The sequence below is a fragment of the Chenopodium album genome, chromosome 24 (genome assembly GCF_948465745.1).
Source record: "Chenopodium album chromosome 24, dcCheAlbu1.1, whole genome shotgun sequence".
Taxonomy (NCBI): domain Eukaryota; kingdom Viridiplantae; phylum Streptophyta; class Magnoliopsida; order Caryophyllales; family Amaranthaceae; genus Chenopodium; species Chenopodium album.
Genome location: NC_137857.1, coordinates 14,255,847 through 14,271,456, shown reverse-complemented (window position 1 = coordinate 14,271,456; position 15,610 = coordinate 14,255,847). Strand labels below are relative to the sequence as shown.

Genomic DNA, 15,610 nt, shown 5'->3' with positions numbered 1-15,610 from the left:
TATTGTTCATCCTCGGTTTAGGAAAATGAGATGTGTGGAGAATCAAACTAGATCAACTGCGGATTGCCCGGTGGTTCGTGTGGGTACAAAGCGTGTTCGTGGGCCTAATGTGGACTTCAAATACTCCAACTTGGCTCGAATAAAGTTTGCTCGCAAGTGTCTCTTCGGTGGTTTTGCGTAGTGTTTTTTTAGTTGTCTTTGTTTTCTTTATTAGTACTCTTTGTCAAAAAAAAAAAAAAAAAAAAAAAAATTTATTAAAGGTTACATAGGCAATAATCACAATGATATTATATGATTTATATTTTCTTCTTCTATTGTTGTGGTTATTGTTTGAAATACTAGGGAAATAAGAGTGCATACTGTATGTTTGGATGCTATTATATTAAGAAACTAGTGTTTGTGTTGGTAGGAGGAGTGACAGGCTAAAGTCGTATCACCTAATCAAAAATAATTACCTAAGTCCACTAGCTTATGCAGATAGGGAAGTAGGGTCGAATCCACAGGGAAACAAGTCTTTCTACTCCTAATTAATTAATATAGTCTAAATTATTAGAGTAACCAATATTTGTTGTGATATTAAATTATACTACGAAGATTATGAGTAAAGAGAATAGTTAGGAAGAAATCAAATATTAAAAGGCCTAGGGCATAGGTTCACTATAAACAATATTCCAGGGTAAAACACAATAATCAATCATCAATGCATTAATTAATCAGATCATAAAGGGCTTTCGCTACGTATTACAATCACAGAATTAATTTACCGGTATTAAATCTCATCTCTCGAATCTCGACCTAACCATTTATAAATTAATCTGCCTATTGAAACTAAGCCTAAACATCAATTCTCATCTCTCGAATCTCGAATCAATATTGCTAAACTCATACAATTAAACCTGGCCAAATCTAATTGCATAGCATTTAAACAATCAATAGGAAATCAATTAAGCATTAATAATCAACAATCATAAAATTACCCCTTCATATTATTTATTAGATCCCCATAAACCCTAGAAGGAAAACTACTCAGACATAATTAAAACTAAGCAAAACATAATAATTAAACAAGACATGAAGGAATTAGAATGAATAAAATACTGAGATTAATTAAGAGAGAAATCGTACCAAGACGGCGGAATTACAATAGAGTTGAGGAACAAGAAAGAATAAGAGTCTAGAGAGAGAAAGTCTAAGTAGAGAGAAGGGGAGAAAATAAAAGTCTACAGTAAGGAATAGTGAAGAAGTGTCTAATCTTGCCTAATAAAATTACATTAATACTAAGCAAGAATTATTCGCTAAAACAAATTAATCGGAACTAAGATTCCTAAAACCTACACGCGCCCGGTCGGGCAAGGGGCCGCCCGACCGGGCCCGCCTTTTTCATCCTCAGCTAGCTTCTCGCGCCCGTCCGGGCGCGACTCCGGGCACTCCTCATGCTTCGCCCCGCCCGGCCGGGCGCACCTTCGGGCGGAGCACTTGGTCCGGGCAGCTTCTCTTGGGCCACCAAAAACCTCGATTGGGCCTCTTATCCTTGGCCCAATCCGAGTTCCCTCCTTGGATCTTCATAACCGAGCCCTTAATCACCGATTGGTAACTCCGATCGGTCTTGGGCTATCGAACGTGGTCGCGGTCTTCCAACACTTGTAGATGCTCCTCGAAAAACCCGGGAAAATGCTCCAAGTACGCAAATTCCTACAAAACTCAAGCAAAACTACCAAAGCACTGGAAAACACAAATTAGTAATAAAAGTGGCTCGTAGGAGCCAAAAACACTACTAATTACGACCAAGGGCCGGGGATAAATATATATATGAAATGAACACATCAAACTCCCCCAAGCCAAACCTTTGCTTGTCCCTAAGAAAAGAGCTCCTCAATGAACAATAAAACATGTCTCACCCCAATATAAAAAATCAAGCACAAACGATTCAAGGCAAATCAAGAGAACATGCTTCAAAATCAACCAATCCTATTCATCTAATCACCCTTCCTCCCCAACAATTGTCAAGTAGAGCAAACCACAAAAGCATATAGAATTCAAGACTAGTGCTCACACACTCAACTCTCATTTATGTGGCGAGTAAAAGATGTACTCGATCGCTCTCCATCCCAACCCCTTTAATGTGAACAATGCCCTCCCAAACTCACAACACTCGTGTGTTTAAAAAGACATGCACTCAACCTAATAGTCGACTCGGAATATGTCAAGTCATAACTTGCATTGATAAACAACACTTTCATATTTACACAACTCTATGCACAAGGTCAAAAGGTCTTTTAAAGCTTGTAATGTAAAGCTAGGGTAAAAGGGTAGGATAAATTTGGGAATATGTGAGAGAAAAGCCTTGCTAAAAGGGAGCCATATCCTAATAAACCCATGACCAAATATAATGATCACACATCTCCGACAAAACCAACTCCAACACAAATTCACCAAATATACTCCAATAAATATAAACAATCCCAATACTTACAAAATTCACTCATAAAAATATGATAATATAAACTAGAGTGAATAAACAAACTCAAACTCAAATATTTGCAATGAAACTCATTTTTTTTCTTTTCTTTTGATAAACCTTCACTTAAATAATTTGAACATGAAACACTTTTTTTCTTTTTGCTCTTTTTTTTTTTCATTTTTTTTTTCTTTTTTAGAAGTTCACTATCTTTTTTTTTCATATTTCTCACTTTTTTTCTTGAACTTCTCTTTTTTTTTTTTTCTTTTTCATCACACTTTTATTTTTCAAACATATACACAATAAAACTCATCAAAACAAAAATATGATCAAGAACAAATAACTTCTCAAACCCACCCAAATTGTGCAAATAATGTACACACTACAAACTCCCTCACCTCACTCACTAATAGCTCCCCCAAGCCAAGCTTGGGACTAGTAACCAATGGGGCAAACATGGCTTGTAATGTGGCTAAAAACAATAAAAAGTCAAGGCAACAACATGGGTAGCAAGAAGGGAACAAATGTATCTAAATAAATCTGAAGGCTACCCAAAGAACAAATGCCTTCGTCCTCCACATGTGCATAATATTGAGTCATGAAACACTACTCATAGTTGCAGATCAATACTCAAATTCATTGACATACCAGGAACTAATCACACATTCCTAACCAAATCAACTAGTCAAGCACTATATTCACATGTAGTTGGGCAAAATTGACGCATGTTTAGGAATCCAAGTAACTAAACTTCAAATCATGATCAACAAATCCACAATGCTCAAAATCAAATACCAAGAATCAAAACAATTTTTCTCAAGTATGGGGCACAGGGAAGCATGATTTACAGTTCATTGGTTCGTATTTTTTTATTTTTTTGATTTTTCAATTTTTTTGTATTTTTCATATAAGGAAAGCAATAAACTAATCTAAAAAGCAATAAATCTAAACTAACAAAACACACCAAAAATAAACAAAAATAAAGAAAAAGGAAGAAGAAAAAATATACCAAATCCAAAAATCTCCCCCAAGCCAAGATCAGACAATGTCCTCATTGGCCCGAATGTAGCCCAGCTGGCTACTCATCCTCATCCTGGTCCATCCGTGAGGACCCACCTGCTCCACCACTGGAACCTGCACCATCTGCACCAAAGGAGCTACCACTAAAATAGTTAGCATGAAAAGTCCCCCCCGGCGGTCCCCCAAAAGGAATGTCCTGGCCGTACCCATGGAACGAAGAATAGTCTGTGTAAATACCATGGGTAGTGGGATCCCTATCGTATCCCTGAGGTGGGGGCTGGAACCAGTCTGGGTAAACAGCATCGTCGGGGATGTTGCCCCGACGAGCGTAATCATCATAAATGGGGTAGAGTCCCCTACCCTGGTTCCTCTCTAGGTAGCCTAGCCTATGGTCGATAGAACCAATCATCTGTCTAAACTCGGTCTGGGTCTGCTCTATGCGACCTATGGCCTGGCCAATACTCTGCAAGTCCCAAACTGGGTCAGAGTCACCATGAGGGACGAAATAGGACTGTCGGGGTGGTGATGGTGGTTGTGGAATGGGCTGAACTACAGGCTGTGGCTGGGCCTGGGCCTGCTGTGGATCCTCACCCCTAGCATGGGCAACTAACAGGGCATAAGTGTAGGACTCTTGCCCTGGGGGAAAGGCGGTCAGGTCCGGGTTGGGCAAAGGAAAAATGGGCAAGGGTTGTTCAGTCCCTGTCCTAATGCACCAATGGGTGACCTGGTTCTTGTCTACCCGCAACCACCCAAGCTCCTCAAGGTACCTAGAGGTAATGTAGGTGTCGGGTCCCATGTTAGTCATGCGGTGGGGTCCACTCTCTACAAAACCGGCCTTCTTGATGGCTATCCTAGTGATAATGCCACCAAGACGGATGGGGGTAGTGTGGTGGTTGCTGGCCGTAGCATGCCTACCTAGGTGGTGGATGATATACCGGGCTATGTTCAATTTCTCGTACCCAAACATGTAATGGCCAATTACAACTAATTCATTGGTCTGACAGTTATGGGGTTCATTCCTACCTAGGAAACAGACACCGGCAAATCTTTGCCACATTTTAGGGACGGGGTGGTGGATAGGCCTAGCACTAGCATGTTGTGCAGAAACATGAGAAATGCCAGTCAAAGCAAAATAAACATCCTCCATTTTAAACGCAGCATTCCATTGCAAAGCTGGGTCGTATTGCTGAGAAGAGCCGCTCGAGCTTCCTCCTAGTAGATTTCTTGCTCTTTTAGCCGCCATTAGTGTGGTGGTCAAAATTTTAATTTGTGGAAAGTGAAATTTTCTTGAATAGGAGTGTAGAGGATGAAGAGAGGATGAGAAATACGTAAAAATTTCTGAATTTGGGTGAGAAATGGAGGAGAGATCTTAGAGAGAAGTTAGAGGAAATTTGAGTTTTAGAGAGATAAAGTATGGAGGAAAGTGAGAAAGGAAGAAGAAAGAAAGAAAGAAGAAAAGGGGAAGAATAAAGAAGACGGGTGGGGTGGGGGGTGTTGTCGCGCCCAGCCAGGCGGAATGGGGTCCGGTCGGGCGATCTTAACCCCTTGATGATTCGTGTGCTCGCGCCCGGTCGGGCGATCTCCAACAACTGATCATCCCTCTCCTCGCGCCCGATCGGGCGACACACCGCCCGGTCGGACCAATAAAATGTCCGTATACGTCAACTCTCGCGCCCGGCCGGGCGTACCTTTGCCCGGTCGGGCCAATTTAAAGCTTTTTCCAACCCAACTCTCGCACCCGGTCGGGCGAAGCTTTGCCCTGCCGGGCCCGAGAGCAAAGTTAGTCGACCTAACTTTCTTCAAATTTTTACTAACTCTTTTCTTGTAATCTGTACCAAAAACTCATAAAACTCATTAAATTCCCTCCTCTCTCCTCTCATAAGAAAAAGAAGAAAAACAAAAATAAAAACAAGTAAAATACGGGTTGCTTCCCGCAAAGCGCTGGTTTATCTAGGTCCCGCACGACCTTCTTACCATAGTATTCTCAAGGTGAGCTGGAACTAGTCAGGTGTAGTAGTTCAACTGCACCAATCGTAGCCCCGTCATGATAAATCTTAAGCTTCTGACCATTCACCTTGAACTCATTACCATGCTCATCAAACAACTCTACAGAACCGAACTTGTTGACCCTTTTTACAGTGAAATGACCCGACCACCTTGACTTCAACTTTCCTGGGAACAGTTTAAGCCTAGAGTTGAACAACAACACCTTATCACCCTCTTTGAATTCTCTCAGAAGGATCATCTTGTCGTGCCATCTCTTAGTCTTCTCCTTGTAGACTCGCGCACTATCATAGGCCATCAACCTAAACTCATCAAGCTGGTTAAGTTGTAGAAGCCTCTTTTCTCCTGCTAGCTTAGCATCCAAATTGAGCTCCTTAATAGCCCAGTATGCCTTGTACTCTAACTCCACCGGAAGATGACATGCTTTATCGTACACAAGTCTATAGGGAGTGGTACCTATAGGGGTCTTAAATGCGGTTCTATATGCCCAAAGGGTGTCATCCAACTTATCGCTCCAATCTTTCCTAGATTTTGCTACCACCTTCTCTAAGATGACCTTAATCTCACGATTAGATACTTCGACTTGTCCACTAGTTTGGGGATGGTAGGCTAACCCTGTCCTATGGTAAACACCATACTTCTTTAGGAGGGTATCTAACTTCCGCTCATGAAAGTGGGATCCTCCGTCACTGATTATGGATCTAGGCACTCCAAATCTAGGAAAAATAGTCTTCTTGAAAAGTCTATGGACCACCTTGGCATCATTGGTAGGAGTGGCAATGGCTTCCACCCACTTGGATACATAATCTACGGCGACTAGTATATAACGGTTCCCTCTAGAAGAAGGGAACGGTCCCATGTAATCAACATCCTGTAGACACCCATTTGTGTCTCCCCAAAACCAAACCCAGTGATGAATGCCTTGCGCGTTGTGTTATAATCGAATTAGGTGAAAGTGATTCGAAAGCCAAGTGTTGCGGTTTAGTTTTAATTAAATTCTTTTCTCTCTGTTTTTGAAAACGACCTTATTTTATGAAAACGTCCAATTCAGTTTATTTTGGTCCATGATAAGGGTCCAATAATAGTGTAGTTGGATGGGGCTTGAAAAGACCTTTCCAAAGATATATTATAAGCCCAATTTCGATGAATAATGAGGAAGTTATGGCCAAAATACTAAACTGGGCCCAAACCGGATTTTACCTACGACCCAATGATCATGTGGAGGGTCCAAAGGTTTAATCCTATTCCTAAACTAATTAGGATTGATTAGAATATTCTATAAGTTTCTAAAATATCTTAATTATCCTTTTTTGAAAAGATAAGATCAAGGAATTTGATTTGAATATAAACTTTCCTTTTTTAAAACTTTCCTAATTCTATTCGAATTTAAACATGTTCAAAGATAGTCAAATATTATTTTCGTGCCTTATATTTTTTATCCAAATTTTATATGGTTGGATAGATCTTGAAATTATCTTTCCAATGATATATTATAATAATAAATCCGAGCTATAACGAAAAAGATATTAAAGAAATACGAAACTCTATCCAAAACTGACACCCTTTCACTATTTCGTCCATATCTTTTTATCTAAAAAAGATTTTAATCTGATTCTAATTGCATTGGAAATTACACTTCAAGAGCTTTCCAACGACATATTATATGACTTATTTGGACTTCTAGATCAAAAGATATGATAGAAACAAAATTCGCAAAAACTGTTTCTGTCGCCTGGCGACAGGATAAATTTCTGGCGACAAGGTCGGTTTGTTAGCGACAGAGTGGAGTTTTATTCCTTATCAAATTCTATGATTTTCCGGACTGTTTTCTTATAAATAGGGTCCGAACCTCTGTTTTTATTCATCAATTCTCTCTATCAACTCTCATCCTCAATTCTCTCTATTCTCTCATCAAGAATTACTTAATTCTTATTTTCTCTCTCTTTCTAAACTAGCCTTTTTACACACAATATTCCGCATTCACAAGACTTAGAGTCTCCTAGCCAAGTTCGAAGTTGCCTTCGCCCTAGACGTGCAAGGTTGATAATTTCTGAGGGTTTGGTCCAAAACTAGTCTAAACTTTATTTAATTTGATTTTAATTTAATTCTTTAATACTTTAATTATTCTTTATTATTTTCATTGAAGTTTACTAACTTGTGTATTTTGTTATTAGAAAGAGGTACGAGGCTTCAAAGTAAGTAGATTAGCTTACTTCCTATTTCTTTCACAATGTAGAAAGCATGCTTATTATTGTTTTAATATTCCTAGTATCATGTTAGGATGCTTTTAATGCTTTCTAGTATCATGTTAGGATGTTATTTTATGCTTTCTAGTATCATGTTTAGGGTGCCTTTATCCTTTCTAATATCATGTTAGTACCATGTTAGGTTTAAAGCTTTGATCTTTATTGTTTAGTGACATGCTAGGATTTATTATTAATCTTGTTAGTATCATGCCTAGGATCTTGCTATTATTATTAAGCTTTATTATGCCTTATCATGCTATTATCATCGTTATTATTATTTATTGTTTATCCTTATGTTGCTTGATATATTTTATTGTTATTGCTTGATCACACCTTTTATGATTGTTAAAGGGAATTTGTACTTGAAATCACGCTTAATAAGATAATTATTAATTTGGTTTAGGCTAATGTGATTTTAAGTCAAGTGATCGCCAATAATAGTTTTATTTGTGCATTAATATTCAACCAACATAGATTAAACAGGGTTAGGTTTAATATAATGTTTGTATGTTATTCGAAAAGCGCACATGAATACGAGCAGAACAAAGTAGAGGCCTATTTTATAGGGCGGGTCCTTTCTTTTGTAGATTGGATTCGTACCTTCATCCCCGGACCCTATTTGGTTCAAGACCTTATGGAGTAGTTGATGGTCCTTTTGGATTGTCTTTTGGGTTTACAAGTTCCTAAAACTTGTTGGCGACTCTTTTTGCTCTTTGTCTTTCCCTTTGGAACGCCACCGTACTTTAGTGTATGATCACAGTGGGGTTCAAGTTTGGGGTTATCATAATGCTTGAAATATTCCCTACACATCCCAAACATCAAAAATTTCAACTTCCAAAATCCCAGTTTGAGGCATCTCATGCCGCCGCGAGATGTTGCCAGTCCTCTGGCAAGAGTCACAAGCCTGCAAAAAAATGTTAGCATCCTTGAACATGGTGGGCCAATAGAATCCTGACTCATTTATCTTGGCCACTGTTTTAGAGGGACCATGATGTCCTCCATAAGGTGAAGTGTGCCAGCTAGTGAGAATACCATGCACCTCCCATTCGGGGACACACCTGCGAAATAATCCATCTGTACACTCACGAAACAAAAAAGGATCATTCCAAAAATAATGTTTAACATCATACAGGAATTTCTTTTTTTGTAGGTAGGACAAGTCAAGAGGTAGAGTACCACCCACTAAATAATTTGCAAAATCGGCGTACCAGGGGTGTTGCTCTACAACTGCATACAGGTTGTCATCAGGGAATGAATCATCTATAGGGAGAAAATCCTTACCCTCATCATACCTGATTCGTGACAAGTGATCTGCCACTACGTTCTCTGCACCTTTTTTGTCCCTTATTTCAATGTTGAAATCCTGGAGCAAGAGAACCCACCGGAGTAGCCTATGCTTTGATTCAGCTTTGGCTATCAAGTACTTTAGAGCTGCATGGTCAGTAAAAACAATAACTTTAGAACCAACTAGATATGATCTAAATTTTTCTAAAGCATAAATGACAGCTAAAAACTCCTTCTTCGTGGTGGCATAATTGACTTGAGCCTCATCCAAAGTTTTACTAGCATAGTAGATAGCATGTAAAACTTTGTCCTTCCTCTGTCCAAGCACGGCTCCTAGAGCAAAATCGCTTGCATCACACATGATCTCGAAAGGAAGATTCCGATCGGGAGCACATATGATGGGTGCCGATATCAAAGCCTGCTTAATCCTGTTGAAAGACTCAAGACACTCGTCAGTAAAAACAAAAGGGGCATCCTTAAGCAAAAGCTGAGTCAGTGGTTTAGCAATTTTAGAAAAATCTTTGATAAAACGGCGATAAAACCCCGCATGACCCAAGAAACTCCTAACTCCCTTAACATTAACTGGGGGAGGTAATTGCTCAATCACTGAAATCTTAGCTTTATCTACCTGTATGCCCTTATCAGATACAATGTGACCCAGGACTACTCCCTCTGTCCACTGGCGGATCTACTAAGGAACCCGGGGTAGCACGTGCTACCCCCAAAAATTTAGAAAAAAATTAATAAGTAATATAATTCGCAACATATCCTTCAATAGTGCGTGTTGCTCTAGTGGTTAAAGTGGGTTATGTCAATCTAGATGGTTGGGGGTTCGAGACCTACTCTTACCCTTCCCTTTTTGTTTTTATTTTCTATTGTTTTCAGAAGTCTACTGTTGCTCAATTAGATTTCCTACTTTCTTCCACATTTTATTTCCAATTAGATTGATTAAGATAAGATCTTTCAATTAATAATCAACAATAGGTAAAAAAAAAATCAACAATAATGTTGATATTGTAATTATACTCCATATTCATTTTCACGATTTTTAAAAAGATACTAATCTCTCTATTTTTTTAAAAAAAAAATAAAAAAAATCTGTAGTATTAAATTTTTGGTCGATATTTACTTTTAATTTTACGTCTCTTTTTAAATTTATTAGATCTTGGCCATTCACCTTTACTTTTACATTTTATTCATCTTCACAATTTTTAAAAAGATACTAATCTCTCTATTTTTTTAAAAAATTATGTAGTATTAAATTATTCACTTTTATTTTTATGTCTCTTTTTAAAATAATTAGATATTGGCCATTCACCTTTACTTTTACATTTTATTTATTTTCACATTTAAAAAATGCTAATTTGATCTCTTTATTTTTTTTATTTTTTATTCTGTAGTATTAAATTTTGGTTTTCATTCACTTTTATTTTTAAGTCTCATTTTAAATTTATTATATACTTGTACAATTTTTGACATCAAGATTAATAGTTACAAGGTGCATGAAAGTAATTCATGTCACATAAGGAGTAATTTTGAATTTTATCATTGCAAATTATTTGTGCAAGCTAAGTAAAAATAAAAAATAAATCGAATTTTTTTAGTTGTCTAGTGCTACCCCTGGTTAGAATTCCTGGATCCGCCACTGCCTCTGTCACCATAAAGTGACATTTCTCCCAATTTAAAACCAAGTTGCATTCTTCACATCTTTTCAGGATTTTAGCTAAATTAATTAGACATGAATCAAATGAAGAACCATAGACACTAAAATCATCCATAAAGACTTCCATGATAGACTCTATGAAATCAGAAAATATGCTCATCATGCAATGTTGAAAAGTAGCAGGTGCATTACATAAACCAAAAGGCATTCTACGATATGCAAAAGTCCCATAAGGGCATGTAAATGTAGTCTTTTCCTGATCTTCAGGGTGGATCAGAATTTGGAAAAATCCCGAATACCCATCCAAATAGCAAAAGAACTTATGGTTAGCTAACCTCTCAAGCATTTGATCAATAAAGGGGAGAGGGAAATGGTCCTTTTTAGTGGCGACATTTAATCTACGATAATCAATGCACATACGCCACCCTGTAACAGTTCTAGTGGGAATTAATTCATTTTTATCATTTTTAATCACAGTCATCCCACCCTTCTTAGGAACCACCTGTACAGGACTTACCCATTTGGAGTCAGAAATAGGATAGATAATACCTGCATCAAGTAATTTCATAACCTCTTTCTTGACTACCTCTTGCATATTGGGATTCAACCTCCTCTAGGGTTGAATGCAGGGCTTGTAGTTGTCCTCTAAGTGTATCCTGTGCATACAAAAATCTGGGCTTATACCCTTGAGATCATCAATATTGTACCTTATTGCCCTTTTATGGGTTCGGAGAACCTCTAGAAGTTGGGAAGTTTGTGGGTCATCAAGTGCAGTACTAATGATCACAGGGTGCATTTCCTGCTCATCAAGAAAAACATATTTTAAATGAGAAGGGAGAGGTTTTAGTTCAGGTTTCTTTACCTCTGCAGGTTTTGATTCCTGAACTAATTTTACTACCTTCTTATTCTCTTTGTCATCAAGTTCTTCTATGGCAAGAGCTTTCTCAATAATATCCACCTCCTTGCTCCAGACACTCGCATCACCTGCAGATAAAATACCACAAAGTATTTCTTCCAAGGGATCCCTTGCAAGAATCTGTGTCAAGCTATCATCACAAATATCATCCATTATATCTATAACATCAATCAAACAACAGTTTTCCTCAAGCATAGGACCTTTTAAAACCTTCCCTAAATTAAAAGTAATATTATCATCACCAACAGATAGGGTTAGTTTACCATTTTTAACATCAATAATGGCTCCTGCAGTATGGAGAAAAGGCCTACCTAATATAATGGGTATTTGTGTATCCTCAGCCATGTCTAAAACAACAAAGTCAACAGGGATGAAAAATTTACCAACTCTAACAGGGACGTCCTCTAAAATACCTAGGGGATATTTAACAGAACGGTCTGCCATTTGCAAAGTAATATTAGTAATCTTTAATTCACCCATATTCAATTTAGAACAGATAGACGATGACATTACACTAACAGAAGCGCCCAAATCACATAATGCTTTATCTATGAAGACATTACCAATATAACAAGGGATAGAAAAACTCCCAGGATCCTTTAATTTAGGGGGAGATTTATTTTGTAACAATGCACTACACTCCTCAGTAAAAGCTACAGTCTCTACCTCATTAAAGGCCCTCTTCCTAGTCAAAATATCTTTCATAAATTTAGCATATGCAGGAACCTGTGTAATAAGTTCAGTAAAAGGAACCGTTACCTGCAAATTTTTAACAACCTCCAGAAACTTACCAAACTGCTTGTCTAACTTAGTCTTTAGTTGGCGATTAGGGAATGGTAATTTGATAACTGGTGGTGCTTCCCTACTCTTTCCCTGGGGTGCATCCTTCCCTGAGGTTGTACCCTGCAATGAATCATCAGAAATATTAGTGTCAGGAATTTTACCCTGCAGCCCTGCAGGGGAAATTGGTACAACGGAATCAGGATTAGCAATATTAATTAAATCAGGTTCATCCTCTTTGGGCATTTGGGGCCCATCGTAGTGTGAACCACTCCTTAGGGTGATTGCATTAGCATGATCCGTAGGTTGAATTCCCTGCGCTGGTAAAGCTCCCTGCTGGCGAGATTGAAGGGTAGAGGACAATTGGGCTATTTGGGTGTCCATGACTTTATTATGGGCTATAATAGAGTCAATCTGTTGGTCTCTTCTCTCCATATGTTTTTGCATACTGGTCAGCATTGCCCTAATTTCTGATAAAGCAGGGTTAGAAGATGTAGTAGGGGGTTGTGATGGGGGTTTCTGGTTAGCATGAGGATGGTAATATTTCTGCTGTGGAGGGGGTGCTTGTTGTGGTTGTTGTGGAGATGGAGGATTTTGAACATTGGTGCTACGGTAAGATAGGTAGGGATGGTTCCGGTAGCCAGGATTGTAGGAGTTGGAGTATGGGTTATTTTGCTTGTAGGTTTGAAAAGCATTAACTTGCTCCATTGAACTCCTGCAATCTTGTTCATAATGACCTACACTTCCACAATTTTCACAGAAAGCATCATTAGCATTATTAGAAACAGCAGAAACATTAGCAACAGAATTAGGATTGTTAGTAGTAAGGTTATCTAGTTTCTGACAAATAGAAGTAAGCTGGGCTTGCAATAAAGTTACCGAATCAACATGATGCTTGCCCTTGTTAGCATAACCTCTAGCATTCCCATATTGGGAATTATGGATTGACATATCTTCAATAACCTAACCTACATCATCAACATTTAAATTCATAAATCTACCGCTAGCTGCGGAGTCTAAAATTGTCCTAGATGCATTTCCTAATCCATTGTAAAAAGCTTGAATTAGCTGCCACTTTGCCAGGTTGTGGTGGGGACACTCCCTCTGCAGATCCTTGAATCTTTCCCAAGCTTCATAAAATGCTTCATCTGTCTCTTGGGAAAAATTCTGGATAGCGCTTCTCAATAAAGCTGTTTTCTCTGCAGGGTAATATTTATTATAAAAATTCAACGCAAGAGTCTCCCAGTTAGTAATACCAAGTGCAGCTCTATTCAAACCATTAAACCATAATTTAGCTTTTCCACATAAAGAAAAATGAAAAAGAATCTCCCTGATTTGATCCTGCGTTACCCCATTCTGCCTAATAGTATTGCAGTATTGACAGAAATATGCAATGTGAAGATTAGGATCTTCACCCTTTGCTCCACTAAATTGCTTTCTTTCTATCATCGTTATGAACTGGGGCTTGATCTCGAACTGGACTCCCTCGAGATCGGGCGTAGGAGAAAGATGTGGAAAATCCGTCGGGGATGGTTGCGAATAATCGCTAAGCTTGCGAAGTGGAGGTGGTGGTGGTGTACCCATCTTTAGTTCTGAATCAGAAGAATGCTCCGAATCACTAGAAGTAGGTAATGGATTTCTAGGAATATTATTACTCCCAGAACCTGCTAGGATCTGCCTATAAAAATTCTTCTGTCTATGAAACGAGCGTTCGATCTCAGGATCGAAAGGAATGTAACATGATCTGGAACACCTGGGCATAAACAAAAAACTAAAAAGACAGATATTAGAACTACCTCAAAGAACTAATGTCCTTTGAGGCAAAAGGGAAAAATAATCTAAACTACAAAAACAATTAGAAATAAAAATAAAACCGTTTCCCCGGCAACGGCGCCAAATTTTGACAGGCTAAAGTCATATCACCTAATCAAAAATAATTACCTAAGTCCACTAGCTTATGCAGATAGGGAAGTAGGGTCGAATCCACAGGGAAACAAGTCTTTCTACTCCTAATTAATTAATATAGTCTAAATTATTAGAGTAACCAATATTTGTTGTGATATTAAATTATACTACGAAGATTATGAGTAAAGAGAATAGTTAGGAAGAAATCAAATATTAAAAGGCCTAGGGCATAGGTTCACTATAAACAATATTCCAGGGTAAAACACAATAATCAATCATCAATGCATTAATTAATCAGATCATAAAGGGCTTTCGCTACGTATTACAATCACAGAATTAATTTACCGGTATTAAATCTCATCTCTCGAATCTCGACCTAACCATTTATAAATTAATCTGCCTATTGAAACTAAGCCTAAACATCAATTCTCATCTCTCGAATCTCGAATCAATATTGCTAAACTCATACAATTAAACCTGGCCAAATCTAATTGCATAGCATTTAAACAATCAATAGGAAATCAATTAAGCATTAATAATCAACAATCATAAAATTACCCCTTCATATTATTTATTAGATCCCCATAAACCCTAGAAGGAAAACTACTCAGACATAATTAAAACTAAGCAAAACATAATAATTAAACAAGACATGAAGGAATTAGAATGAATAAAATATTGAGATTAATTAAGAGAGAAATCGTACCAAGACGGCGGAATTACAATAGAGTTGAGGAACAAGAAAGAATAAGAGTCTAGAGAGAGAAAGTCTAAGTAGAGAGAATGAGAGAAAATAAAAGTCTAGAGTAAGGAATAGTGAAGAAGTGTCTAATCTTGCCTAATAAAATTACATTAATACTAAGCAAGAATTATTCGCTAAAACAAATTAATTGGAACTAAGATTCCTAAAACCTACACGCGCCCGGTCGGGCAAGGGGCCGCCCGACCGGGCCCGCCTTTTTCATCCTCAGCTAGCTTCTCGCGCCCGTCCGGGCGCGCCTCCGGGCACTCCTCATGCTTCGCCCCGGCCGGGCGCGCCTTCGGGCGGAGCACTTGGTCCGGGCAGCTTCTCTTGGGCCACCAAAAACCTCGATTGGGCCTCTTATCCTTGGCCCAATCCGAGTTCCCTCCTTGGATCTTCATAACCGAGCCCTTAATCATCGATTGGTAACTCCGATCGGTCTTGGGCTATCGAACGTGGTCGCGGTCTTCCAACACTTGTAGATGCTCCTCGAAAAACCCGGGAAAATGCTCCAAGTACGCAAATTCCTACAAAACTCAAGCAAAACTACCAAAGCACTGGAAAACACAAATTAGTAATAAAAGTGGCTCGT

The 15,610-nt window shown here is 38.4% G+C and overlaps 1 non-coding gene across 1 annotated transcript; it reads left to right on the top strand.

Annotated features, from left to right (window-relative positions):
- The first annotated feature begins 13,452 nt into the window (after positions 1–13,452).
- On the top strand, positions 13,453–13,559 carry LOC145612871 (small nucleolar RNA R71). Its single transcript, XR_014106782.1, has one exon. It is a non-coding gene; the product is annotated as a small nucleolar RNA R71 (small nucleolar RNA).
- Positions 13,560–15,610: the final 2,051 nt, after the last annotated feature.